We start from the raw sequence: 17,985 nt of genomic DNA on the forward strand, positions 1-17,985 counted from the left end.
TGGGATGGCTGGGTCAAATGGAATTTCTAGTTCTAGATCCCTGAGGAATCGCCACACTGACTTCCACAAGGGTTGAACTAGCTTACAGTCCCACCAACAGTGTAAAAGTGTTCCTATTTCTCCACATCCTCTCCAGCACCTGTTGTTTCCTGACTTTTTAATGATTGCCATTCTAACTGGTGTGAGATGGTATCTCATTGTGGTTTTGATTTGCATTTCTCTGATGGCCAGTGATGGTGAGCATTTTTTCATGTGTTTTTTGGCTGCATAAATTTCTTCTTTTGAGAAGTGTCTGTTCATGTCCTTCGCCCACTTTTTGATGGGGTTGTTTGTTTTTTTCTTGTAAATTTGTTGGAGTTCATTGTAGATTCTGGATATTAGCCCTTTGTCAGATGAGTAGGTTGCGAAAATTTTCTCCCATTTCGTAGGTTGCCTGTTCACTCTGATGGTAGTTTCTTTTGCTGTGCAGAAGCTCTTGAGTTTAATTAGATCCCATTTGTCAATTTTGGCTTTTGTTGCCATTGCTTTTGGTGTTTTAGACATGAAGTCCTTGCCCATGCCTATGTCCTGAATGGTAATGCCTAGGTTTTCTTCTAGGGTTTTTATGGTTTTAGGTCTAACATTTAAGTCTTTAATCCATCTTGAATTGATTTTTGTATAAGGTGTAAGGAAGGGATCCAGTTTCAGCTTTCTACATATGGCTAGCCAGTTTTCCCAGCACCATTTATTAAATAGGGAATCCTTTCCCCATTGCTTGTTTTTGTCAAGTTTGTCAAAGATCAGATAGTTGTCGATATGTGGCATTATTTCTGACGGCTCTGTTCTGTTCCATTGATCTATATCTCTGTTTTGGTACCAGTACCATGCTGTTTTGGTTACTGTAGCCTTGTAGTATAGTTTGAAGTCAGGTAGTGTGATGCCTCCAGCTTTGTTCTTTTGGCTTAGGATTGACTTGGCGATGCGGGCTCTTTTTTGGTTCCATATGAACTTTAAAGTAGTTTTTTCCAATTCTGTGAAGAAAGTCATTGGTAACTTGATGGGGATGGCATTGAATCTGTAAATTACCTTGGGAAGGATGGCCATTTTCATGATATTGATTCTTCCTACCCATGAGCATGGAATGTTCTTCCATTTGTTTGTATCCTCTTTTATTTCCTTGAGCAGTGGTTTGTAGTTCTCCTTGAAGAGGTCCTTCACATCCCTATTAAGTTGGATTCCTAGGTATTTTATTCTCTTTGAAGCAATTGTGAATGGGAGTTCACTCATGATTAGGCTCTCTGTTTGTCTGTTATTGATGTATAAGAATGCTTGTGATTTTTGTACGTTGATTTTGTATCCTGAGACTTTGCTGAAGTTGCTTATCAGCTTAAGGAGATTTTGGGCTGAGACAATGGGGTTTTCTAGATATACTATCATGTCATCTGCAAATAGGGACAATTTGACTTCCTCTTTTCCTAATTGAATACCCTTGATTTCCTTCTCTTGCCTAATTGCCCTGGCCAGAACTTCCAACACTATGTTGAATAGAAGTGGTGAGAGAGGGCATCCCTGTCTTGTGCCAGTTTTCAAAAGGAATGCTTCCAGTTTTTGCCCATTCAGTATGATATTGGCTGTGGGTTTGTCATAAATAGCTCTTATTATTTTGAGATACGTCCCATCAATACCTAATTTATTGAGAGTTTTTAGCATGAAGGGTTGTTGAATTTTGTCAAAGGCCTTTTCTGCATCTATTGAGATAATCATGTGGTTTTTGTCTTTGGTTCTGTTTATATGCTGGATTACATTTATTGATTTGCGTATATTGAACCAGCCTTGCATCCCAGGGATGAAGCCCACTTGATCTTGGTGGATAAGCTTTTTGATGTGCTGCTGGATTCTGTTTGCCAGTATTTTATTGAGGATTTTTGCATCAATGTTCATCAAGGATATTGGTCTAAAATTCTCTTTTTTTGTTGTGTCTCTGCCAGGCTTTGGTATCAGGATGATGGTGGCCTCATACAATGAGTTAGGGAGGATTCCCTCTTTTTCTATTGATTGGAATAGTTTCAGAAGGAATGGTACCAGCTCCTCCTTGTACCTCTGGTAGAATTCGGCTGTGAACCCATCTGGTCCTGGACTTTTTTTGGTTGGTAAGCTATTGATTATTGCCAAAATTTCAGCTCCTGTTATTGGTCTATTCAGAGATTCAACTTCTTCCTGGTTTAGTTTTGGGAGGGTGTATGTGTTGAGGAATTTATCCATTTCTTCTAGATTTTCTAGTTTATTTGCGTAGAGGTGTTTGTAATATTCTCTGATGGTAGTTTGTATTTCTGTGGGATCGGTGGTGATATCCCCTTTATCATTTTTTATTGCATCTATTTGATTCTTCTCTCTTTTCTTCTTTATTAATCTTGCTAGCGGTCTATCAATTTTGTTGATCCTTTCAAAAAACCAGCTCCTGGATTCATTTATTTTTTGAAGGGTTTTTTGTGTCTCTATTTCCTTCAGTTCTGCTCTGATTTTAGTTATTTCTTGCCTTCTGCTAGCTTTTGAATGTGTTTGCTCTTGCTTTTCTAGTTCTTTTAATTGTGATGTTAGGGTGTCAATTTTGGATCTTTCCTGCTTTCTCTTGTGGGCATTTAGTGCTATAAATTTCCCTCTACACACTGCTTTGAATGCATCCCAGAGATTCTGGTATGTTGTGTCTTGGTTCTCATTGGTTTCAAAGAACATCTTTATTTCTGCCTTCATTTTGTTATGTACCCAGTAGTCATTCAGGAGCAGGTTGTTCAGTTTCCACGTAGTTGAGCAGTTTTGAGTGAGATTCTTAATCCTGAGTTCTAGCTTGATTGCACTGTGATCTGAGAGATAGTTTGTTATAATTTCTGTTCTTTTACATTTATTGAGGAGAGCTTTACTTCCAAGGATATGGTCAATTTTGGAATAGGTGTGGTGTGGTGCTGAAAAAAATGTATATTCTGTTGATTTTGGGTGGAGAGTTCTGTAGATGTCTATTAGGTTCGCTTGGTGCAGAGCTGAGTTCAATTCCTGGGTATCCTTGTTGACTTTCTGTCTCGTTGATCTGTCTAATGTTGACAGTGGGGTGTTAAAGTCTCCCATTATTAATGTGTGGGAGTCTAAGTCTCTTTGTAGGTCACTCAGGACTTGCTTTATGAATCTGGGTGCTCCTGTATTGGGTGCATATATATTTAGGATAGTTAGCTCTTCTTGTTGAATTAATCCCTTTACCATTATGTAATGGCCTTCTTTGTCTCTTTTGATCTTTGTTGGTTTAAAGTCTGTTTTATCAGAGACTAGGATTGCAACCCCTGCCTTTTTTTGTTTTCCATTTGCTTGGTAGATCTTCCTCCATCCTTTTATTCTGAGCCTATGTGTGTCTCTGCACGTGAGATGGGTTTCCTAAATACAGCACACTGATGGGTCTTGAGTCTTTATCCAATTTGCCAGTCTGTGTCTTTTAATTGGAGCATTTAGTCCATTTACATTTAAAGTTAATATTGTTATGTGTGAATCTGATCCTGTCATTATGATGTTAGCTGGTTATTTTGCTCGTTAGTTGATGCAGTCTCTTCCTAGTCTCGATGGTCTTTACATTTCGGTATGATTTTGCAGTGGCTGGTACTGGTTGTGCCTTTCCATGTTCAGCGCTTCCTTCAGGAGCTCTTTTAGGGTAGGCCTGGTGGTGACAAAATTTTTCAGCATTTGCTTGTCTGTAAAGTATTTTATTTCTCCTTCACTTATGAAGCTTAGTTTGGCAGGATATGAAATTCTGGGTTGAAAATTCTTTTCTTTAGGAATGTTGAATATTGGCCCCCACTCTCTTCTGGCTTGTAGGGTTTCTGCCGAGAGATCAGCTGTTAGTCTGATGGGCTTCCCTTTGATGGTAACCCGACCTTTCTCTCTGGCTGCCCTTAACATTTTTTCCTTCATTTCAACTTTGGTGAATCTGACAATTATGTGTCTTGGAGTTGCTCTTCTCGAGGAGTATCTTTGTGGCGTTCTCTGTATTTCCTGAATCTGAATGTTGGCCTGCCTTGCTAGATTGGGGAAGTTCTCCTGGATTATATCCTGCAGAGTGTTTTCCAACTTGTTTCCATTCTCCCCGTCACTTTCAGGTACACCAATCAGATGTAGATTTGGTCTTTTCACATAGTCCCACATTTCTTGGAGGCTTTGCTCGTTTCTTTTTATTCTTTTTTCTCTAAACTTCCCTTCTTGCTTCATTTCATTCATTTCATCTTCCAGGGCTGATATCCTTTCTTCCATTTGATCACATCGGCTCCTGAGGCTTCTGCATTCTTCACGTAATTCTCGAGCCTTGGTTTTCAGCTCAATCAGCTCCTTTAAGCACTTCTCTGTATTGGTTATTCTAGTTATACATTCTTCTAAATTTTTTTCAAAGTTTTCAACTTCTTTGCCTTTGGTTTGAATATCCTCCCATAGCTCGGAGTAATTTGATCGTCTGAAGCCTTCTTCTCTCAGCTCGTCAAAGTCATTCTCCGTCCAGCTTTGTTCTGTTGCTGGTGAGGAACTGCGTTCCTTTGGAGGAGGAGAGGTACTCTGCTTTTTAGAGTTTCCAGTTTTTCTGCTCTGTTTTTCCCCCATCTTTGTGGTTTTATCTACTTTTGGTCTTTGATGATGGTGATGTACAGACGGGTTTTTGGTGTGGATGTCCTTTCTGTTAGTTTTCCTTCTAACAGACAGGACCCTCAGCTGCAGGTCTGTTGGAGTACCTGGCCGGCCGTGTGAGGTGTCAGTCTGCCCCTGCTGGGGGGTGCCTCCCAGTTAGGCTGCTCGGGGGTCAGGGGTCAGGGACCCACTTGAGAAGGCCGTCAGCCCGTTCTCAGATCTCCAGCTGCGTGCTGGGAGAACCACTGCTCTCCTCAAAGCTGTCAGACAGGGACATTTAAGTCTGCAGAGGTTACTGCTGTCTTTTTGTTTGTCTGTGCCCTGCCCCCAGAGGTGGAGCCTACAGAGGCAGGCAGGCCTCCTTGAGCTGTGGTGGGCTCCACCCAGTTCAAGCTTCCTGGCTGCTTTGTTTACCTAAGCGAGCCTGGGCAATGGCGGGCGCCCCTCCCCCAGCCTCGCTGCCGACTTGCTGTTTGATCTCAGACTGCTGTGCTAGCAATCAGCGAGACTCCATGGGCGTAGGACCCTCTGAGCCAGGTGCGGGCTATACTCTCCTGGGGCACCGTTTCCTAAGCCCGTGGGAAAAGCACAGTATTCGGGTGGAAGTGGCCCGATTTTCCAGGTGCCGTCTCTCACCCCTGGAAAGGGAACTCCCTGACCCCTTGCGCTTCCCGAGTGAGGCAATGCCTCGCTCCTGCTTAGGCTGGCGCACGGTGCACTCACCCACTGACCTGCGCCCACTGTCTGGCACTCCCTAGTGAGATGAACACGGTACCTCAGATGGAAATGCAGAAATCACCCATCTTCTGCGTCGCTCGCGCTGGGAGCTGTAGACCGGAGCTGTTCCTATTCGGCCATCTTGGCTCCTCCCCCCAGGTATGTACATTTCTTAGACATAATGCTGTTGCACATTTAATAGACTACAGTATAGTATAAACATAACTTTTGTATATACTGGGAAACTAAAAAAGAAGTGTAAGTTGCTTTATTGTGATTTTTTGTTTTATTGGGATGGTCTGGAACAAAATTCACAATATCTCTGAGGTATGCTTACAACCATTTTAGCTCTCCACTCCATTATCCTTGATCTCTGCAGTATGGCACTATTGATCATTCCCTTATTCTTGATATTCATTCCTACTTTCATCTGTGTATACCCGGTTTGGGGGGTTCTCCTCCTATCCTCTGAGATTATGCTTTATCTGTCTTCCTTAATGCTTTGTTTCTCTCCTGCCTTCCTACTTGTGAGGATTCTCCAAGGACTTTTCTTTAGTGCTTCTCCTTGGGCCTCTCTGCCCAATTCTTCTGAGAGTTTGTTGACTGTCACCTCCAGTACATCTCTCCAGCCCTGGCCTTATCCTTGCTGTTTCAACCTCATCATCACCACTGCTTATATGATTTTCCCATTTGAGTGACTTGCCATCACCTCCAATGAACTCATTCAAACTTAAAATCATCACCTTTCCTTTTTCCAAACACTTCATGTTTCTCCCTCAATACACCATTTTTCTTCCAGTTTCCTAGCCTGATAGAATCTTATCGGATCTTCTGATATTTTATTCTTCTTCATTACCCATTTGCATTTCTAATATTCCAAGGCTCTATGATTTTCCCTCAAATGAACCCTCTCCTTGTTCATCTTGCAATGCTGGCTGTTATGAACATAGCTTAGATCACAGAGAGCTCTGACTCGGGCTTTGTACTTCCTGTTCTTGATTCCCTCCAAGCTGCCCTTCAAACTGCTATAAATCAAAACTTCTTCCATGACAATCCCCTATTAGGAACCAGCTGATGGAAGCATCATAGCTAGACTCCCTAGCTTTGAATATAATTTGACTTCATCCAACCACTCACTGACTCTACATCTATAGCCTTCTAGCCAAGCCATCCTAGTTTAATTCCAGCCTTTTTCTCTAGTAATGCTCTAATTCTTCTATTCTGGCGTTTTTCTTCCTCTTCACCCCTCTCCTTGCTTTATTCCCACACTTTCCCTTTTTCCTTCATTATTTTTCCCCAAGATTTTCTCCCCTCTCCCTTCTCTGTTCCTTCTTTCCCCTTCATTCATCTTGTTGTCCTCTTTTCGTCTTTTTTTTCTGCATTTCTTTAGCCTTTAAGACTTTATTCAGCTCCTATCTTCTCCACGAAAGTGTCTCTCAGTGTTCAGGTTTATGCTGAAGTTTTCCTCGTCTCACTGTGACTAGAGTTAGTCTCGAACAGTCTGGTAGTGAATTATTTAATATATGTTATTATTTTCTTTCCAATTAACTCATGATCTCTTTGAAGTGCTACATGCAAACTACTACAGTGTTGGACACATGACTGTGGTCAGCAGAAATTTAGGAGTTGATTAGTTGATTTCTCCAAGATCTAATGAAAATTATTAGTTGTGTTTTTCATTCTCTTACCCTAGGAAGAATTACATCTTCAAATTTCTGAAAAAAATATATATTTTTTCATCTTTAATTCCATATGGAGAAATTTGTCCCAGAAAGAGCAGCTGGTGATATTAAAGTCCCAGGCCAACCCATTCCCTTGGAACATCTAGATCTATATTATGACACAGTTAACTTATCCTATAGTATAGAAATTGTTACATTGTTTTTATGCCTTTTCATACTTGCCATTCCCATAATTTCCATCTTTGCCTTTACACTTTATGAATAATAGCACTTTATAAATAAGAGTGCTTTCATTTACATTAGCTCATTTAATCCCCTGAACAATTCTTTTAGGGCTGATGATATCACTAGATTGGTATTATCGTTATCCTGCAAAACTGACAGTGGAGCTCAAAGAACTTCCATTGGTTCAAGATCATACAAATAGGAACTCAATCCATTTTGTTTTTGTTAAATTGATTCAAAGCCCTTTGCTCCTTCCATCACTTTAAGTCCATTCTGATCCACATGCCCTTCCCCTGGGCTTGCAGTTTCCATTCACCAAATAATTCATTACATGGCAGTGTAACCCTTAATTTACAAATATGTCTATCCAATAGCAAAACTGAATTTACTGAGAGTAGAGACCAGATTTTATTGTTTATTTTCAATGAATAGCAAATGACATGTTTAGTGAGTGCCTGAATTAAGACATCAGTGAATAAATGAATGGGAGAGGATTATGACTTGTCCTGTCCACCTCATAGAGAACTTAGCACAGACTCCACACAGATGGTATGCTCTCCATGGTACATTGTACATGATTGTAAGAAAATCTAAAACTTCCTTTCTCTTAAATCTCCTTACCTATCCCCTTCTCCAATGTCCTCAAAAACACACATTCCACTGATGTCTATGATCTAGTGTAGTGGTTACAGCTTAGACAGACTTGGGTTTACATCTTTCTCCTGCTGATTATTAGCTATCTGACTGGCTGTGAATAATCTCCTAAGCTTCAATGTTCTCATCTGTAAAGTGGATATAATAATAGTAAAAAATGATGGAGTGGTGAGAATTCAATGCCATAATTTATTTGAAGTCCCTAGCAAAGAACCTGGAACATTTAAGTCTTTAATCCATCTTGAGTTAATTTTTGTTTAAGGTGTAAGGAAGAGGTCCAGTTTCAGTTTTCTGCATATGGCTAGCCAGTTTTCCCAACACCATTTATTAAATAGGGAATCCTTTCCCCATTTCTTGTTTTTGTCAGGTTTGTCAAAGATCAGATGGTTGTAGATGTGTGGCGTTATTTCTGAGGCCTCTGTTCTGTTCCATTGGTCTATATATCTGTTTTGGTACCAGTACCATGCTGTTTTGGTTACTGTGGCCTTGTAGTATAGTTTGAAGTCAGGTAGCAAGATGCCTCCAGCTTTGTTCTTTTTGTTTAGGATTGTCTTGGCTATACAGCTCTTTGGTTCCATATGAAATTTAAAGTAGTTCTTTTCTAATTCTGTGAAGAAAGTCAATGGTAGCTTGATGGGGATAGCAATGAATCTATAAATTACTTCGGGCAATATGGCCATTTTCACAAATATTAATTCTTCCTATCCATGAGCATAGAATGTTTTTCCATTTGTTTGTGTTCTCTCTTATTTCCTTGAGCAGTGGTGTGTGGTTCTCCTTGAAGAGGTTCTTCACATCCCTTGTAAGTTGTATTCCTACGTATTTTATTCTCTTTGTAGCAATTGTGAATGGGAGTTCACTCACGATTTGGCTCTGTCTATTATTGGTGTATAGCAATGCTTGTGATTTTTGCGCAATGATTTTGTATCCTGAGACTTTGCTGAAGTTGCTTATCAGCTTAAGGAGATTTTGGGCTGAGATGATGGGGTTTTCTAAATATACAATCTAAAACCATAAAAACCCTAGAAAAAAATCTAGGCAATACCATTGAGGACATAGGCATGGGCAAAGACTTCATGACTAAAACACCAAAAGCAAGGGCAACAAAAGCCAAAACTGACAAATGGGATCTAATTAAACTAAAGAGCTTCTGCATAGCAAAAGAAACTATCATCAGAGTGAACAGGCAACCTACAGAATGGGAGAAAATTTTTGCAATCTATCCATCTGACAAAAGGCTAATATTCAGAATCTACTAAGAACTTAAACAAATTTGTAAGAAAAAAACAACCCCATCAAAAAGTGGATGAAGGATATGAACAGACACTTCTCAAAAGAAGACATTTATGTGGCCAACAAACATATGAAAAAAAAAAGCTCATCACCATTGGTCATTAGAGAAATGCAAATCAAAACCACAATGAGATACCATCTCATGCCAGTTAGAATGGCAATCATTAAGAAGTCAGGAAACAACAGATGCTGGAGGGGATGTGGAGAAATAGGAAGGCTTTTACACTGTTGGTGGGAATGTAAATTAGTTCAACCATTGTGGAAGACAGTGTTGCAATTCCTCAAGGATCTAGAACTAGAAATACCATTTGACCCAGCAATCTCATCACTGGGTATATACACAAAGGATTATAAATCATTCTAGTATCAAGACACATGCACACGTATGTTTATTGCAGCACTGTTCACAATAGCAAAGTCTTGGAACCAACCCAAATGCCCATCAATGATAGACTGGATGAAGAAAATATGGCACATATACACCATGGAATACTATGCAGCCATAAAAAAGGATGGGTTCATGTCCTTTGCAAGGACACGGATGAAGCTGGAAACCATCATTCTCAGCAAAGTAACACAGGAACAGAAATCCAAACACTGCATGTTCTCAATCATAAGTGGGAGTTGAACAATGAGAACACATAGACACAGGGAGGGGAACATCACCCTCTGGGGCCTGTCAGGGGCTGGGGGGCTAGGGAAGGGATAGCATTAGGAGAAATACCTATGGTAGATGACAGGATGATGGGTGCAGTAAACCACCATGGCACGTGTATATCTATGTAACAAACCTGCATGTTCTGCACATGTACCCCAGAACTTAAAGTATAATTTTAAAAAGAAAGACAAAAAGAACCTGGAACATAGTAATTTGTTCCATGAAAGTGGACAACTACTTTTCTATGGAAAGGTGATCAAGGTACTTCAGGACTCACTTGGGCTATAGCATAGGGCTCACTGAGTAGCATGTTTTCAGCTTCAAATCTGCAAAGATCTTTCCTTGGCCAAACTAAAGTAGAAGGTGTAGACAGTGATCCAGTCATGTTATCCCTAAACTCTACTTTCCTCTGAATAATTCTGAGAAATGGTGGGTTGAGGTCACTCTGGTGGTTTTCTTCGAATCTTACACAGATTTGGAACAAGGGGTTAATTGCCATTTATCTTTGGATAATGGGGCCTTCCTACCCCCTCCCCATCTATCTCTTGCTGCACTGTCTTTCCAGAGTGGATGCAATGCAGTATGTGTGTGGCTATGTGTGTGTGCACACACATGAGTGCATGAGTGTGCATGATGCTTCCTTCCTTAATGGACTGAGCTGCTACCAGGTGTCCAGAGGCAGTAAAATAAAGCATCACTGTTGGGTACTGCTGAAGCGCATTTAGCACATATGTAAATTCATCTCCTGGGGCAGAAAGCCGCATAAATAGAGTTAACATCACATTAATGCTGTTTATCACCAAATGCAGGGCTTTGGATTTAGGGGAAAGATGAGCCACGTCTCCATACAAATTATCTCAGCTTTACCAGATCTCTGGCAAAAGACAGTGCCTGCTTCCTTCATCTCAAAGCAGTGCTCCAACCAGTCTATTTTATAGGCGAGCAAACTGAGGTCTAATGAGGACAAACTACACACAAATCTAGTTTTGAGCAGAGATCGGAGGAGAGCTAGAAAGGGCTGTGGCCAATGTCTTGCACTCATGTTAAATTGGAAAGACATTGATCTTTGGCATCAGAAAAAAATGATGTAGGATGAAATTGTAACTCTATGGGTGTGTGAACTTGGACAAACTTTATTTTCTCTTCTGTACAATAAGGACCATGATACCTCTCAGGGTAATTTAATTATTCATCTATATGACATATGTTTATTGCAGATATATTATGCATCTGGCTCCGATATTGTAAGAATTAGGTGATATTATAGATGATCATTTGACCAAATGCAGGACATATGGTGGATACTCAATAAATGTTCTCCTCTCCTATCAAGACTTGCAGCACTGACTGACTTTTCTCTGGGAAGAATTCACCTACCCACCTTTGGGAATGTGGAGTATTTGCAGACTGACTTCATTCCCTGTATCCCCTCTCCCTCTCCACTCCTAGAAACTTTCCCACAGGGCTCTTGGAACCAGAATACCGTACTAACTCTGACAGATGATCTTTGAGGGGAGAGAAATGTCTGACACTCCAGGTCCTAAGTGACAGCACAAGGATATTCAAAGTGATCCTGCTCATACTAGATAAAGGCAACTTGGCAAGGAGGACAGGTTGTTTTCAGCATCAGCTCAGGGGAAGCCTGACAAGTGAATAGTTCTACTCATTCTTGGACCCGGCCTGTGGCCTTCCTTAAAGGTAAGAAAGATGCCAGGGTCACAGGGAGACAGAAGGTTTGGACACAGGTCAACTGGGAGGGAGGATCAGCTAAAGGGAAGGATACTTGGGCAGTAGACCCAATTCACTCAGTCCTCGTGAGTGCTCACTCTCACTGCATCCTTTGCGTGGACCTCACCCTTTGCTCTGAGTGCCTTCTCCACTATGGCCCCAAGGATGACCCTCTGTCCTCTCCTATCTCCCTCTCAATGGCATCCATTTCTGACTCTTGTTAGCGCTCCACTTCTCTTTCCATTGTGGCCTTAGCCATGGCAACGAATGCAGGGAAATATAACAACATAATCCTCTTCACGCCATTCAGTCCCCAAAGGTCCTTATTCAGAGTTCTCCATTTATCTGGTCATTAGATCTAATTAAATCCCTCCAACTTAAAGCACTGATGAGTGGCACCACTTTCTCTCACCAATTAAAGTAGAGGAGATTAAAGAATGCCCTTGACACTTGGTCCTTGTGAGGGTGGTAGCAGGGGAAGAGACAGAAACACAGAAGACTGTCCTTTGTCTTCAAAGACAGTGTTGATGTAATGTGGGCTCCTGCCATGAAAACCGACTCTTTGTGTGGCTTTTCCAGCTGTGGTCATAAATGTCCATTAAATATCTCTTGTCCCTTGTAGAAATATTTCTCTTTCCAAAGATAGCGTGAACAGCTTAAACAAAGGATATCTAAGATAAGATAACTAAGTAGAAAACAAAAAGGAAGTTGGGAATGGAGAAAAATGGAGTTAACCAATATATTAATCCAAAAGATTAATTAACACATTTGTTGTAATTAGTACAAACTCTGATTGGAGCTTCCTAGTAGCTAAAGCAAAAGAGGAAACTATCCCCTATTCTTAGGGGATAAAAAAAAATGTTCTGATTCTAAATCCTGAAAATAACTTCTCATGTGGCACTTCATTTAAGAGACATTGGGTGATAGGCAACGTTTTCAATAATAGTACTTAATATTCAATATCTTACATGTAATATGTGATGTTCTGGGTGTCTAGGGTTTTGGAACAGTGCTAGCTTCTTTGAAGGGTTAATTTGCCCGTGACTCAAATAGTGACCTCAGCTTTATTAGGACACTATTCAGGCCAACCCAGCTCACTGAATCAAGCAGAGAAGAGGGAAATACTATGGACACCAATACCACATCTGGCTCCCCAGCAAGGTCCTTCGGAAGAAGTACCCCTACATTTTGTCCCTCTGAAAACAGACCCACCTTTTCTACCCTGCCCCACTGATGTGCTTGGCTCATGGAGACAGTCATCAGACAGAAAGAGGGGTTCAACACTCTGAGGACAGAGGCAGGCTTCAGGCTCACCCCCTGGAAATCGTCTCAGCATAGTCTGTCTCTCTTCATTAGAGCATTATTGAACCAGACCTTGTTTTTATCCCTTTTCTCCTGGCATTCCAGGATCTTATTTTTGGAGGGCATGCATGGAAATATTCTTTTCAACCTTCTCTACTACTCAAAGTGGAATACATCCTTGTGTGGTTGAGAGGATTTGAAGGCATTGGGGTATGAAGGCAGAGGAACAGGTGAGATGATCTCAGTGCACTAACCCTGATGTCTGTTCCTTTCCAAGAAGCAATAGGGGGATCCAGGCTTCCACTCAAGCACAGGCCCACAGGGAAGCATGCTCCTACCAAAGAGGATTCTTTAGTGTACAACTTCCTCTGTTCTCATCCTAGGCTCCTTCAATAGACTCCGAGACAGAGCCTTGGGTTCAGTCAGGGGGAAGCCCATGCCCTAAGCAACCCACTCCCACCCCACCCCATTCTGGGCACTCATAGCTCTTCCTCTGGGTCTCTCCATCTCCAGACCAACTCAAACAGCTGTGTCTTTAAGATGCTTCCATATAAGACCTCCTGCCCCCTTGCCCTTGACTCAACAAAGTTTGCATTCAAGATCCTTCTAAAGAATGACCTTCTTTCTTTTCTTGTGTTTCTGTCTGCAATACTTGCCCCCCACCTGTGGGCTTGGCTTCTCACCCCAGCACCCTGTATTTCTCTCTGCACTTTGGACTAGTTCTCTGTTCCTCTTCATGTCATCCCCTGGTATGATGGTTAATTTTATGTATCAGCTTGACTAGGACACAGGGTACCCAGACATTTGACTAAACATTATTTCTGGGTGTGTCTGTGGGATTGTTTACAGATAAGGTTAGCATTTGAATCAGGAGACTGAGTCAAGTAGATTGCCTTCCCCAGTGGGGGTGGGGATTATCCTATCTGTTGAGGACCTAAGTAGAACAAAAGGTGGAAGAAGGGAGAATTTCTTCTTTCTGCCTGACTGAGTTTAGACATCTCTTGTCTGCTCCTATCCTCAGACTGAAACTTACACCATTCACTCTCCTGATTCTCAGGCCTTTGGGTTTCGTCTGGACTACGTCATCAGCTTTCCTGGGTCTCCAGCTTAAGATGGCAGATTGTATGACTTCTCAGCCTCCATAATCACAAGAGCTAATTTCCTCACCCCTCTCTCTGTCCACGGCCCTCAGTCGGCCTACCAAAGTGAGGCAGGTAATGCCTCTACTGCCCTTGAAACTGCTTCCCGGAAACTGATCAAAACGTGAGGCTCAGCAGTTTCTCTCCTTACTGACCAAACCCTGCAGAAGCCCCAGCACTATTGTACCAGAGCATGTTCCATGTTTCTGAGTTTCAGTCTGCGGCTGTTTGCATGCTGTGGCAGCTGCCACCTGTTCACTATCACTAAGGGCAGAGAGAAGGCACAACATGGAAATGCAGAGGAAAAGAACACTTGTAAAACCTGCCCTTGCCTCTTGTTACTCCAGCTGTACTCTCCGTTTCCATCTAAAGTCCTGGAACTTCCTGTTCAGTCCTGCGGACACAGTTGTTTCTTCTCATTGTGATTTCAGTGGAGAATTTGAAAAAGGCCGTTGTGAAGCAAGATGTGAAGGAGGCAGCTGCTAGTCATGATTTTCCTGAAGCAAACTGCATGCAGCGTATTTGGTTATCCGCCGGGACGGTAACCCTGGCAGCCACTCCTTGTGTGTCCTTCGGAGGAGGGCTCCTTAAATTCTCCATGGCTTCATTAATAAACTGGCTGGAGGCTCATTTTGTGTGTGAGGACGTAATGAGATTGTGTATGCTGAGTGTTGTGGCATGGTCCTTGTCCCACTGAAAGGTGCACCCTGGAGGTCAGCCTCATTTCTCCCTCCCCCTTTCGCCCTTTCCCTTTTTCCTTCCCCATCTCTTGCCTTTTCCCTTCTCCTTGACTCAAGCCCGAGCTCCTGCAAGGCGTGGAGAGAAGCCTGCGCTGCCAGTTGCAGTAGGAGCATCATCTCCAAAGGGGGCGCTCTAAGATCAGGAAACAGGCCTTCAGGGACCTTGACTGTGTGTCTATGAGGACTGCGCGCTGGTACCTATGGCTGGACATTTAAAAAATGGCTTTTCTGAAATCTTTGCCTTGATATGCTATCAATTTTTCCAGATGCCTTTTCAATATCTGTCTACAGAACTGTATGAAATTATAGTAAGTCCTACAGCTGGGGAGATGACGATATGACAGACATCTCTGGCTTGGATGAAAGAAGCTAGCGACATACTTCTGGCAGTGGGTCCGCTCTGGGGGGCTGCCAAGCTGCAAGCCTCCCAAATAGGGGACGCTGGGTGCACCTAAGTGGGAAGCTGCCTGCAGCTCTTGTTGCTATCTTCCTTCCTCCAGTTCCGCCTTCAGGCAGGAGGCAGATCTAGGCTGCACGCTTCTAGGCAGCACAGGGTGAGAGGCTGGCCAGGGTTTGCCTCCCTCTGCTAGACAGACCCCAGGGCCTTCAGGGTGGGACGAGGAGAGAATAAGGCCCTGAATAGCTTTTGTTAAGCTCTCCTGGATTGGAGAAAGGAGACAGTTGTTAGGTGGGCAAGAGGACAACACCTTTTCTAGAAATTAGAAACCTCAACTCATCAGCCTGTTGAGTGGTAGGAGGGAGGACTTTGCATCTCCAAAAGGCTCCTGACCACTCATCTCATTCCATTTATTACCTTTCAGGATGTGCAGGGCACAGGGAGCACATTCCACTGAGTTCTTGAGAAAAAGGATATGAGAAAGGTGAATAGTGCCTGGCATGTAGGTGTCCCCCACATGGGAATGAGTGAGTGAATGCAAGCATCTGAAACAAACTGAAAGCCTCCCTTCCTGTGGGGGTTTTTCCCCCCTTTAATTTATACAGATAATGCAGGGCTCTGAAGGCTGGGAAGTTCAAGGTCATGGCCCTGCCTTCTGGCCGGGGCTTTTGCACTGCCTCATAACATGGCAAAGAAGGTCAAAGGGTGGCAGATACTTGCTAAGAGGTAAAACTCTAGAAGCCTTCTGGAAAAAAAAAAAACAAAAACAAAAAATAAAACAAAAAACAAAAAAAACCCAGCCACTATCAGGGGAATGAATCTGTTCCTGTGGGAACTAATCCAGTCTGGCCACAGTGAGAATGCAATTCATTACTGCAAGGACGGCACAGTGCCACTCACGAGGCATCGGCTGCTATGACCCAAACACCTCTCCTGTGGGTCTTTCTGTCTCTCCAAAGGGAGGATCTGCTAGGAGACAGCTTGGGAGGGCCAGAAGTGCTCCCGTGTCTGCAGAGGCCTGGGGAGGATGAGGGTGGCTGCACAGCAGCCTCAGGGATTATGGGGAGCGCTGCATCCTCTGATCCAGCGGCCCCCGTGCGCAGGCACAGGAGAGCCCACAAGGAGCAAGGTCCCAGGCATGTGTTACAACAACCTGCGGGTTGCTATTTAACAGCACTTGTCATCTTGTCCGTTTTGTCCACCTGCCAAGCCTGTTTCCACCGAGCTCTCCAGAGTGGGAGGCTGCTGAGGCTCCCATCTGCGGCTGATAACAGACGGCCTTGCCTTGCGTGAAGCGCAGGAAGTTAAGAAGCTTTTCTTTGCTGTTGTGGAGAGACCTCTGGCTCGAGGCAGTGCTCTCCGAGGGCAGCAGAGATACTGTCAATTACAAGCCTGTCCTTCAAGGCTCGGGGCTGGGCTGCAACAGGCTGGCTGCGGTTGGATGTGTGCGCACATCCGGGAGAAGCCTTCGTGCTGGGAGCCCAGTGGGGTTTGGCACTGGGTGGGCCTGGGTGTTCCCTTTTTCCTGAACTCATTGTAAAGTAATCTGTCAAGATGACATCACCTTAGGGGAAAATTACATCCTATCAAGGTGATCCTGTTTAAGTGGGAGTCTATCTAATATATCTATCATGTTAGTATGTCTGCCCCGATTATGCACACCTCTGACACCCTACCCCAGAGATTCCCACACTTGTTTGGTTCAGAGCATTGTTAGTCTATCAGTAGTTTTTCATGGTACCCACATGACAAAAGAACTAACAGCTGCATTTTTTCAAATAGCTAGGGTCAAACAACTTTATACGTATTAATGTCCCGATAACTTAATAGCCATTTGAAAACATGAACTGAAAGAAAAAACATTTTTATTTTATTCCTAAACAACAATTATGTACAAATGGGCTGTGTGCACCTGTTGGGCACTGCACAACTTCTCAAATGTTGGACACCAACACTTTGTTTCACAATGATTTTTATGAAGGACTTGCTTCTTATCGCAGCAACCACAGAAAACACACCTTCAAAAAGATATGACCTAACAGACAGGACATCGTGAGATCTAATGTTGAAACTGTAAACTACTTTGAGTTAGTAATTTGCTCAATGTTTAGTGGAAGTTGAGTAGCTTTGTGTCCCTCTTCAAAAATTAACATATACTACAGGAATGTGAGTTCACTATGGTGACCCAGGATACCTTGTTACATGATTTGGGGACTGTGGCCCTACTCTATGCATTTATTATATATTCTCGTGTTTAAGGAAATGGGGTGAACTAGAAGCCTGGTTGGGAGCAAAGAATGAGGAGATAAAAACTGCTGCGTTTAACCCATGTCTTAACATTCTCAGGGTACATTCTCAGGTTATGCTCTTTCCTAGTAAGAGTCATGAAGCTGGAGTCTTTCCTGGGAGTGTTGAAGACAGATTGTATTGGGCAGGATGAGGCATTTCCATGAGTTGGAGGGCTGGGTCCGTAGAGTCATGCCTAGTATCTTCTGATCAGTTTTCCTCCAACTATTCGAGATCCACTTTCCTGGCTTTCCTTCCTTCCATCTTCAACAACTGTTGTTCTTCCCGTATGAGCATAGTACAGTGATGAAAAGCAGGACTCAGGAGGAAGACTGCCATCTGCTACCCGAGTGGCTTTGAGAGTATCTGACCTCTGTGCTTCAAATTCTATATCTGTGAAATGGGTTTAATAAGATGGTGCACATCATTGGCTTGTTATCTAATTGAAATGATCCAATGGCGATTAGAACACTGTTTGCCATGATTCTGAGTAGGCAGCTGAGCAAATAACTGTGACAAAACAGACATGGTCTCT

At 42.7% G+C, this 17,985-nt stretch overlaps 1 long non-coding RNA gene across 1 annotated transcript in view; it reads left to right on the forward strand.

Moving 5' to 3' along the window:
* Window positions 1-5,258: 5,258 nt before the first annotated feature.
* The window catches only part of LOC134759429 (uncharacterized), a 48,566-nt gene continuing 35,839 nt past the window's right edge, over window positions 5,259-17,985 (forward strand). Inside the window, exon 1 of the long non-coding RNA XR_010135556.1 lies at window positions 5,259-5,505. This is a non-coding gene — a long non-coding RNA (uncharacterized LOC134759429). The remainder of the gene's footprint in view (window positions 5,506-17,985) is intronic.

This window comes from Pongo abelii, chromosome 9 (genome assembly GCF_028885655.2).
Source record: "Pongo abelii isolate AG06213 chromosome 9, NHGRI_mPonAbe1-v2.0_pri, whole genome shotgun sequence".
Taxonomy (NCBI): domain Eukaryota; kingdom Metazoa; phylum Chordata; class Mammalia; order Primates; family Hominidae; genus Pongo; species Pongo abelii.